Raw genomic sequence first — 11,472 nt, forward strand, 5'->3', positions numbered from 1 at the left:
GGGGTGATTGTAGTAAGGATGTGTCACTTTTGAAGAGGACTTTAACGAGGAGGAACAAACAATCCCTCTGGCTGGAGGGGGAGAGTGAGTACAGGCATGGAGACACCTGACGGGGCTGATGTCCTCACCAAAGCTAGAGGTAATGGTGGCCTGTGTGTGTGTGTGTCCTGCGTGTGGCTGAGCAGGTGGATGTGTTCCTGCACATTCCTGGATGTCTGTGGGTCTTCATTCTTACAAGTAGGCCTGTGAGCCGAGGGCGTGATTCTGAATGTTTGATAGAGTGCTGTTGTGTCTGCGAATGCCTGAGAGGCTTGCGCTGTGCTGGGGCCACCGTGTGTGCGATGATGGTGCAGGGCCAGCCCTGCACGCAAGCACCCCCGGTCAGGTAGCAGCGGGAGCCTCGCCAGAGCGCAGCTAGCAGGCATGAGGGCTGCAACCTTGGCATCCCCTCCCTGAGCAGGGATTGGCCTGTGTCTGGAAGGCCCGCGCCAGGCCTCGGGGCTGGCGTCTTGGGGAAGGGTGGGGGGAGAGCCCCTCTACGTTGGTGCCCTAGAAGACCCCAGGCGCCTGGACAGGGCTCCAGGGAAAGTGGGGGCCAGAGGGGAGGTGGGGAAGAGGCCTCCTGCCCCTCCCCACCTGTGAACACAGTCACATTGCCAGCACCAGGACGGCCCATGTCCTTCTCTGGCCCTGCTTGAATCGCTTGCCCTGGGAGCGCAAATGGGGGCGGTGGGGGTGGGGAGTGTCCCTGAGCTTTGTGAGAGCACGTTCTTTTCACACACTCTTTGTCTGGGGCAGTCTCTGGGCCTGTGTGTGGTGAGGGGGCCCTAGGCAGGCAACCAGAGAGGCTCTGAGCCGCCTGCCCCGCCCCTGCTCGGCGGGAAAGCAGGAGCCAAGTCAGACTGGGGACTGGGACCTGGAAGGACAGTCTGTGGTTGCTGCCCTGCTCTGAAGGGACCCCCCGCGCTGTGCTCAGGGCTGGGGTGCTGATCTGGGGCCGGCCGGGTGGCAGCGAGCTCCAGATGAGGATCAGGATCCGGATAGGAATCAGGATTGATCAGGATCCCCAGCCTCTTCGGGAAGCACACAGGGGTCTTGGTGGAGGCAGCGGAGGCCCCGCAGAGCAGGAACCCTGCTTTCAGGGTCGCAGGGGCTCCAGCCAGCTGCCTAGGAGCACCTGCCATGGGTGTGGGCGGCATGGAGCCCCACAGAGGACCACAGACTCATCCCGAGGATTGCTGGCACTCTCCAGGCCACTTGCCAGCTGCCGGCCACCCTGAATTGCGTGGATTCCTCCTGCCACCTGCAGGAGAGAAGACCGGAGGGGACACACAACACTGGGACCAGCCCAGAGGAGATGGCTGGGGGCACCTTCCATGCTACTGTGGCGGGGGAGGAAGGGCACACCTAGGGGGATTCAAGACACTGGACAGGTCACTTAGGAGTCAGGGCAAAAAGTTATGGACTTGGCCACCGGGGCACAGGAGAAGGAATTTAGGGGAGAGTCCCGAGGGAGGTTTGCGGGGGTGGGAGTGGGGGTGGGGGGGGGGGGCGCCGGGGGGGGGGGGGGGGGGGGGGTGGGGGGGGGAATGCTGCTTTTGGGGGCGTCCACAGAGAACGCATGTGAAGACTCGAGGAAGAGCAAGTCACCAGCAAACCAGCCTTGGAACCTCCAGTGAGTCTGCGTGAGCGCACCCTGCCTGGTGTGGGGTCCGGGAGACAGCGCAGGTGCACAGCCAGAAAGGCGCGCGGGGGGGGGGCGCGGGGGGGCGGGGGGGGGGAGGGGCCCTGAGTGAGAGCCCATGGGCCCTGTGCCTGGGGAGAGAGCAGGGCGTCTGCGAGTCCTGGAGGGGGACCTGGAGATTCGGGCGGGACGTCCGCAGACGCGCGTGCCTCCGTGTGTGTGAGCCTGTGTGCGCCAGGGGGCTGCCGAGCATGTGCATGTGTGACTGCACACGTGTGTGTGCACTTGCCCGAGGGTGTCTGTTTTCCCAGTAGGCTTCCCGGGCAGGAGGAGAGGGTCAGAGTTTTGGAAAGTAGGCCAACAGGAGTGTGCGCGTCTGTGCGTCTGCGCATGCGCCAGGCTCTTGGGGCTCAGCTGGCGCCTGGGGGTCAGGGTGCGCCTGATGCTCCTGCCCGTGCCGGCCCCCATAGCCCAGCCACCCCTGATCCCCGGAGCCAGGCGCCAGTGCCCCTGCTGCTCCCGAGCGTGACGTCTGTGGCCCGCGGATCTCCCCTAGCACTGAGCTTGGCCTTTCCTGGAAGGCCAGGCCCAGGCCCAGGGGCTGGGCTTGTGGTGGAGGTCACTTGGGTGTTTGGGGGTATGCGGCGGGGACGGGTTGGGGGTGTGTGTGTGGGTGGGGAGACTTCTCTGTGACCCCGGCAGCAGGGCCAGTGAGGCAGGGCAGCTGGGGGCCAGAGAGAAGGTGGAGGGGGAGGCCCCCTGACCCTCAGCCCCTAATAACGATAAAATTGTAGGCAGCCCATCAACTGCCCAAACTCTGTCTCAGGCTGTTTTAATGAATGAACGCGAGTATCCTGTGCTCACACTCGGTCTCCTGCACCATCTTCATCTCTTGGATGTGTGCCTGAGCACACGTGTGGGGCGTGGGGGTGGGGGGAGAGGGGAGAGGTGTGCCTGGGGCCCCTTCGTTGGTGATGTCTTCATCCAGCCAGGTTCCTGGGCAGCTGGTGAGCCCTCCTGGCCCCTGCAAGCCAGGGCGCAGAGCAGAGCAGAGCACCCAGGGGCGGGGGACTGGTACCTAAATCAGACACGGCCCAGAGCACAGTCCAGCTCCTGCCACTCCCAGAGGGCCGAGGGCACTGCTAACGGGGGAGGGGGCCCTGCCGCAGGGAGTTGGGGCTGCAGGACCTTGGCAGAAGGGTCCCGGGAGATCGGCAGGGACGGTGTCCCCTTCGGGCTGTGGGGACAAGAGGCAGTGCAGGGGTGAAGCTGAGACCAGTGTGCACGCGTGCCTCAGAGTCCAGCCCAGGACCCAGGTGTCGCCTCTGCGGGTGGGCAGCCCTTCTCTGGACACCTGTGAACGGCTTAGCGACTCCAGCTCCCGTGCTTTCTCGGGCCAAGTGCAGCAGAGCAGACCGTAGGGGACAGAGGAGGATGGGGCCGGCCCGCAAGAGGGGACAGTCCAGCCTCCCTCCAGGACAGGCCTGAGGGCCTGGGGACAGGTGCGGAGGCCTTGAAGAGGCGGGAGGGTCAGGCCACGGTTCACGGCAGTCTGATGGCGGAGGTGGAGGGTCTTCGGGGGCCTCCGGGACTGTGGAGAGGTCAACTGGGGATCAGGGAAGACAGTGGCCCACGTGGCCAGCTGGGACACAGGAGAACGAATTTGGAGGCGCCCCGAAGTCAGAATGGGGCAGGGGTGGGAAGGGGGGCGTCTCCTGGACCGGTGGGGGGCCCCCAGAGACACCCCTCCCCAGGAGGCCTCGGACAGAGAGGGCTGGGCCGGTGGGTAGGGGGACTCCTGAGATGGACGCGTCGGAGCACTGGCGGTTGAGAAGGGCGCGTGCAAAGCTGCTCTGGAGCCTCCAGCGATGGTGTGTGTGCGCGCATGCTCGGCTGGGGATGGGGGCTGGGAGCCTGGAGGGTGTGTGCATCCGGGAGGGGACCCCTGGCGGGGGTGGGTCCACCCGTGGGGCTGAGTGTGGGCCCTGGGTGTCATCCAGAGGGCGTGTGCGTGTCCGCGGGGTGACTTGGAGTGTCCAAGCCCTGCTTCTGCGGATGTGCGTGTCCCCGGGTGTGCGCGCACGCGTGACTGTGCCTGCGTGAGCGAGGGGGGGGTCCCGGGCTCCCAGGGAGCCCTTCTGGCCTGAGTGTGTGTGCGCGTGTCGGAGTTCACTGCAGAGTGCGTCTGCAGACGTGTTCGTGGCTGATGTGTGGGTGTCTCAGGGTTGAACTGATGGATTTTTGCCTGGTGTGCAGAATGTGTGGGTGTATGTGGCCATTATCTCCATGTTTTTTTAAAAAGATTTTTATGTATTTGAGAGAGAGAGAGAGCACTTGCGGGGGGCGGGGGGAGGACGAGGGAGAAGCAGGCTTCCTGCTTCTCTCAGCAGGATGAGGGGCTTCGCCCCGCACCCGAGATCTTGACCTGAGCTGAACTGAGGTGCCCAATGGCCTGAGCCACCCAGGCATCCCCAGGTCTCCATTTTTAAAAGAGGCCTTTACGGCCAATGATTTGTTCCCACCCTAGGTATGAGTTTGTGTGTGGGAGTTCCTAAAGGGGTGTCTTGTTTGGCGGTGGGGTGGGTCAGGGTGTGGTAATGGTGGGTGTGGTCCAAGTGTGCCTCTTTGTCTCCCCAGGCTAAAGCAAATTTAATTTATTTTCCATCTTTTGAAGTGTCATTGGTGAATAAAATTCTACATTTTTAAAATGTACCATATGTTCTATGTAAGCGTATTTCTTGAAATGATAATCCCTGTCAAGTTAATTCAGTATTCCTTTATCCTTTTTTTTTTTTTAAAGATTTTATTTATTTAGGGGCGCCTGGGTGGCTCAGTTGGTTAAGCGACTGCCTTCGGCTCAGGTCATGATCCTGGAGTCCCGGGATCGAGTCCCGCATCGGGCTCCCTGCTCGGCAGGGAGCCTGCTTCTCCCTCTGACCCTCCCCCCTCTCATGCTCTCTCTCTCTGTCTCATTCTCTCTCTCAAATAAATAAATAAAATCTTTAAAAAAAAAGATTTTATTTATTTGTCCCACAGAGAGAGCACAAGCAGGGGGAGTGGGAGAGGGAGAAGCAGGCTTCCTGCTGAGCAGGGAGCCCCATGCGAGTCTCAATCCCAGGACCCTGGGATCATGACCTGAGCGGAAGTCAGTCAGTCGCTTAACCAACTAAGCCACCCAGGCGCCCCACTATTCCTTTATCTTAGCAGTTATGTTATTTTTCATGATTTGAATTCTGCACATTGTGAGGAGGCTCTCTTGCAGTCTGAGAACTATTAATTATATGAGTGATGACCATGTAGCATTCAGCTCCTACCACTAGCCACCCCAGACCAGGAAATCTAGGCCTCTGTGTTTCTGCTGCTCTGAAGTATAATGTTCTGTGATCTACTTATGTTCCTTCAACCATAATATACCTGTTTTAATAAGTCCTGGCTGAGACCAAGGGGTTGGAATCATGGGGGGAGGGGCACTAAGCAAAGAGATCTGATATCTGAGGGTAGGTGAAGACCCAGCTACAGGGCCAATGATCCAGGAGAGCTGGGGTCCAGGAAAGGAGGTGGAGAAAGAGGCTTCCTGATCCTTACCCACTAATAGTGGTGAAATTGTAGGCAGCACATAAAGTGCTTTAGTGGGGTCAGACACCATTTAATCACTTGTTATGTGATGGGGTTCAGGATAACATACCCCTAAATATGACACCTTGGCATATTGAAGCTCAAGGAGTGTGAGAAAACACCAGAAGCAAGGTCACTGTGACATCCCCCACCTTCTTCCCTGAAACAGGTTATAAAACTCTCATGTGAGGGTTGCCCTCCATATGCCAGGAGGAAAGGAGCATCTTTATCTCTGAAGACAAAGAGAATTCAAGAAGAATTCTAACAAGCAGGCCTTGCTACGGTTTACTACAATTCCATCCTACTCCTTAACCTGTCATGTTCTTCTAGTAGCGTCCACTCTTCATCAAACCGAGCATAAAATACTCAGGTCTCTTTCAGACTTTACTCTCTCATGAAGGCTCTCAGGTCACGTCAAACTTACATTGAACTTGTAAGCTTTTCTCCTGTGAATCTGTCTTTGTCAGTTTAAATGTTCAGACCCAGTTGCGATCGTCAGAGGGTGGAGGAGAACTTTTTAATCTATGTAATCCTTATATTTAATAACGTAGTGTCCTTTTACCAGCTGAAAGCGTCTTTCTTATTTGGGAATAGCAGAGAATAGCAATTCGGGACAAGCAAGCTGCTGCAAAAAGCCTAGGCTAGTCCAATGAACAAAGGAGAGGAACTTTTTTTATGGAGAAGGAGGAAGTTGGGAGGGATTGTTTAAAATGAAAGGCCATTGGAAAAAAGCAGGGGTTCAAGGTGGTGATGGTTTTTCACTGGCTGAGTTGCAGGGGTGGTTGATTTCTTGTAGGAGTTGCAGCGGCCTTCTTTTCCTATTGGGGCCTGTAATTCCTTCTTCCCTGTGCCTCCTTCTTCCCCTGGCTTCTGTAATTGACAATCCTTGATTTAGACTGGTACGGAGTAAGAGCACCCCCTTGTGGTCTCCCAGCTCCATTTTAGTGAGGTTTCCCTGTATTAATTTTCTCACCAATAAAAAACCAGTTTTGGTTTTTTATTAATTTTTTTAAAGTTTAAATTCAGTGAATTAACATATAATGTATTATTGGTTTCAGAGGTAGAGGTCACTTATTCATCGGTCTTATATAATACCCAGTGCTCATTACATCACCTGCTCTCCTTCATGCCCATCACCCAGTTACGGCGTCTCACCACCCCCCTCCCCTCCAGCAACCCCGTTTATTTCCTATGATTAAGAGTCTCTTACGGTTTGTCCCCGTCTCCAATTTCTTCTTGCTTTATTTTTTTCTCTCTTCCCATATGATCCTCTGTTTTGTTTCTTAAATTCCACATATCAGTGAGGTCATATAATTGTCTTTCTCTGGTTGATTCATTTAGCTTAGCATAATACCCTCTAGTTCCATCCACATCGCTGTAAATGGCAAGATTTCAATTTTTTTTTGATGGCTGAGTAGCATTCCGTTGTACATATATATCACATCTTCTTTATCCATTCATCTGTTGGTGGACATTTGGGCTCTTTCCATAGTTTGGCTATTGTGGACATTGCTGCTATTAAACAATGGGGTGCAGGTGTCCCTTCGGATCACTACATTTGTATCTTTGGGGTAAATACTCAGTAGTACAATTGCTGGGTCATAGGATAGCTATATTTTCAACTTTTTGAGGAACCTCCATTCTGTTTTCCAGAGTGGCTGCACCAGCTTGCATTCCCACCAACAGTGTAAGAGGGTTTCCCTTTCTCCGCATCCTCGCCAACATCTGTCGTTTCCTGACTTGTTAATTTTAGCCATTCTGACTGGTGTGAGGTGGTATCTCATTGTGGGTTTGATTTGTATTGCCCTGATGCCAAGTGATATTAAACATTTTTTCATGTGTCTGTTGGCCATTGGCCATTTGGACGTCTTCTTTGGAGAAATGTCTGGTCATGTCTTCTGTCCATTTCTTGATTGGATTATTTGTTCCTTGGTTGTTGAGTTTGATAAGTTCTTTTTTTTTTTTTTTTTGAGCCAGATAGTTGCCCAGATTTTATTAAGTTTTTAAATTTTCATTCCGGTATAGTTAACATACAGTGTTATATTAGTTTTAGTTGCAATTTAGTGATTCAGTAATTCTTTTTTTATATAATTTTTTTATTATGTTATTCAGTAATTCTATACATTACTCAGTGTTCATCATGATAAGTGTACTCTTTAATCCCCATCACCCATTTCACCTCCCACCTGAGTTTGATAAGTTCTTTATAGATTTTGGATACTAGCCCTTTATCTTCTCCCATTCTGTCTGTTGTTTTTTGGTTTTGTTGACTGTTTCCTTTGCTGGGCAAAAGCTTTTTATTTTGTGAGGTCCCAATAGTTCATTTTTGCTTTTGTTTCCCTTGCCTTTGGAGACGTGTCTAGCAAGAAGTTGCTTTGGCTGAGGTCAAAGAGGTTGCTGCCTGTGTTCTCCTTTAGGATTCTGATGGACTCCTGTCTCACATTGAGGTCTTTCAACCATTTGGAGTCTATTTTTGTGTGTGGTGTAAGGAAATGGTCCAGTTTCATTCTTCTGCATGTGGCTGTCCAATTTTCTAACACCATTTGTTGAAGAGACTGTCTTTTTTCCATTGGACATTCTTTCCTGCTTTGTCAAAGATTAGTTGACCATAGAGTTGAGGGTCCATTTCTGGGCTCTCTATTCTGTTCCATTGATCTATGTGTCTGTTTTTGTGCCAGTACCATGCTGTCTTGATGATGACAGCTTTGTAATAGAGCTGGAAGTCTGGAATTGTGATGCCTCCAGCTTTGCTTTGCTTTTTCAACATTCCTTTGGCTATTTGGGGTCTTTTCTGGTTCCATACAAATTTTAGGATGATTTGTTCTCTCTCTGTGAAAAGAGTGGATGGTATTTTGATAGGAATTGCATTAAATGTGTAAATTGCTCTAGGTAGCATTGACATCTCCACAATATTTGTTCTTCCAATCCATGAGCATGGAACGTTTTTCCATTTCTTTGTGTCTTCCTCAATTTTTTTCATGAGTATTTTATAGTTTTCTGAGTACAGATTCTCTGCCTCTTTGGTTAGATTTATTCCTAGGTATCTTGGGTGCAGTTGTAAATGGGATGGACTCCTTAATTTCTCTTTCTTCTGTCTTGTTGTTGGTGTATAGGAATGCCATTGATTTCTGTGCATTGATTTTATATCCTGCCACTTTACTGAATTCCTGTGTGAGTTCTAGCAGTTTTGGGGTGGAGTCTTTTGGGTTTTCCACATAAAGTATCATATCATCTGCAAAGAGTGAGAGTTTAACTTCTTCTTTGCCGATTTGGATGCCTTTTATTTCTTTTTGTTGTCTGATTGCTGTGGCTAGGACTTCTAGTACTATGTTAAATAGCAGTGGTGATAGTGGACATCCCTGCCATGTTCCTGACCTTAGGGGGAAAGCTCTCAGTTTTTCCCCATTGAGAATGATATTCGCTGTAGGTTTTTCATAGATGGCCTTTATGATATTGAGATATGTACCCTCTATCCCTATACTCTGAAGAGTTTTAATGAAGAAAGGATGCTACTTTGTCAAATTGTTTTTCAGCATCTCTTGAGAGGATCATATGGTTCTTGTTCTTTCTTTTATTAATATATTGTATCACATTGATTGATTTGCAGATGTTGAACCACCCTTGCAGCCCAGAAATTAATCCCACTTGGTCATGGTGAATATCCTTTTAATGTACTGTTGGATTCTATTGGCTAGTATTTTGGTGACAATTTTGGCATCCATGTTCCTCAGGTAAATATTGGTCTGTAATTCTCAGTTTTGGTGGGGTCTTTGTCTGGTTTTGGGATTAGGGTAATGAGGGCCTCATAGACAGAGTTTGGAAGTTTTGCTTCCATTTTGATTTTTTTGAAACAGCTTCAGAAGGATAGGTATTAATTCTTCTTTAAATGTTTGGTAGAATTCCCCTGGGAAGCCATCCGGCCCTGGGCTCTTGTTTGTTGGGAGATTTTTGATGACTGCTTCAATTTCCTTACTGTCTATGGATCTGTTCAGGTTTTCTATTTCTTCCTGGTTCAGTTTTGGTAATTTATATGTCTCTAGGAATGCATCCATTTCCTCCAGATTATCTAATTTGCTGGCATATAGTTGCTCATAATATGTTCTTATAATTGTTTGTATTTCTTTGGTGTTGGTTGTGATCTCTCCTCTTTCATTCATGATTTTATTTATTTGGGTCCTTTCTCTTTTCTTTTTGATAAGTCTGGCCAGGGGTTTATCAATCTTATTAATTCTTTCAAAGAACCAGCTCCTAGTTTTGTTGATCTTTTCTATTGTTCTTTTGGTTTCTATTTCATTGATTTCTGCTCCAATCTTTATTATTTCTCTTCTCCTGTTGGGTTTAGGCTTTATTTGCTGTTCTTTCTCTAACTCCATTAGGTGTAAGGTTAGCTTATATATTTGAGAACTTTCTTGTTTCTTGAGAAAGGCTTGTGTTGCTATATACTTCCCTCTTAGGACCACATTTGCTGCGTCGCAAAGATCTTGAACAGTTATGTTTTCATTTTCACTTGTTTCCATGAATTTCTTAAATTCATCTTTAATTTCCTGGTTGACCCATTCATTCTTTAGTAGGATGCTCTTTAGCCTCCATGTATTTGAGTTCTTTCCAACTTTCCTCTTATGATTGAGTTCCAGTTTCAAAGCATTGTGGTCTGAAAATATGCAGGGAATGATCCCAATCTTTTGGTACTGGTTGAGACCTGATTTGTGACCCAGGATGTGATCTATTCTGGAGAATGTTCCATGTGCACTAGAGGAGAATGTGTATTCTCTTGCTTTAGGATGGAATGTTTTGAATATATCTGTCAAGTCCATCTGGTCCAGTGTGTCATTCAAAGTCCTTGTTTCCTTGTTGATCTTCTGCTTAGATAATCTATCCATTTCAGTGAGTGGGGTGTTAAAGTCTCCTACTACTATTGTATTATTGTCGATGTGTTTCTCTAATTTTGTTATTAATTATCTTATATAATTGGCTCCTCCCATTTTAGGGGCATAAATATTCACAAATGTTAGATCTTGTTAGATAGACCTTTTAATTATGATATAGTGTCCTTCCTCATCTCTTATTACAGGTTTTGGCTTAAAATCTAATTTGTCTGATATAAGGATTGCCACCCCAGCTTTCTTTTGATGTCCATTATCATGGTAAATGGTTTTCCACCCCCTTCACTTTCAATCTGGGGGTGTCTTTGGGTCTAAAATGAGTCTCCTGCAGACAGCATATTAATGGGTCTTGCTTTTTATCCAGTTTGATACCCTGTGTCTTTTGATTGGGGCATTTAGCCCATTTACATTCACAGTAACTATTGAAAGATATGAATTTAGTGCCATTGTGTTACCTGTAAAGTCACTGTTTCTGTATATTGTTTCCATTCCTTTCTGGTCCATGTTACTTTTGGGCTCTCTCTTCGGTTAAAGGATCCCTTTTAATATTTCTTGTAGGGCTGGTTTGGTGATCACAAATTCTTGTAGTTTCTGTCTGTCCTGGAAGCTTTTTATCTCTCTTTCTATTTTGAATGACATCCTAGCTGGATATAGTATTCTTGGCTGTATATTTTTCTCATTTAGCACCCTAAATATATGGTGCCAGTCCTTTCTGGCCTGCCAGTCTCTGTGAATAGGTCTGTTTGCCAGTCTAATGTTTCTACCATTGTAGGTTACGGACCTCTTGTCCTGAGCTGCTTTCAGGATTTTCTCTTTGTCTCTGAGATTTGCAAGTTTCACTATTATATGTCAGGGTGTTGACCTATTTTTATTGATCTTGAAGGGGATGTTTCATGAATTTGTGTTTCATCCTTGCACAGGGACCATGCTAATCTTCTCTGTATTTTTCCAATTTTAGTATATGTGCTGCCGAAGTGAGCACTCACCAGTTACGTTTTGAAAGTCGGGTAGTGTTAAGTCCTGAAGTCCTCTGACTTTGCTTTTCTTTCTTTCATTTTTTTAATTTTTAAGATTACTTAATTATTTGTGTGTGAGAGAGAGCATGAAATGGGGAAGGGACAGGGGGAGGGGGAGAAAAAACCTCCCCACCGAGCAGGGAGTCAGATGTGGAGCTTGATCCCAGGACCCTGAGATAATGACCTGAGCCAAAGGCAGATGCTTAACTGACTGAGCCACCCAGGTGCCCCTGTTTTTCTCTTTCAATATTGTATTGGGCATTCTGGATCTTTT

General features: G+C 48.8%; 1 non-coding gene across 1 annotated transcript; it reads right to left on the bottom strand.

Moving 5' to 3' along the window:
- Window positions 1-11,057: 11,057 nt before the first annotated feature.
- On the bottom strand, window positions 11,058-11,164 carry LOC123323338. The gene has a single exon (XR_006539341.1). It is a non-coding gene; the product is annotated as a U6 spliceosomal RNA (small nuclear RNA).
- Window positions 11,165-11,472: the final 308 nt, after the last annotated feature.

This window comes from Neomonachus schauinslandi, chromosome 16, assembly GCF_002201575.2.
Source record: "Neomonachus schauinslandi chromosome 16, ASM220157v2, whole genome shotgun sequence".
NCBI lineage: Eukaryota > Metazoa > Chordata > Mammalia > Carnivora > Phocidae > Neomonachus > Neomonachus schauinslandi.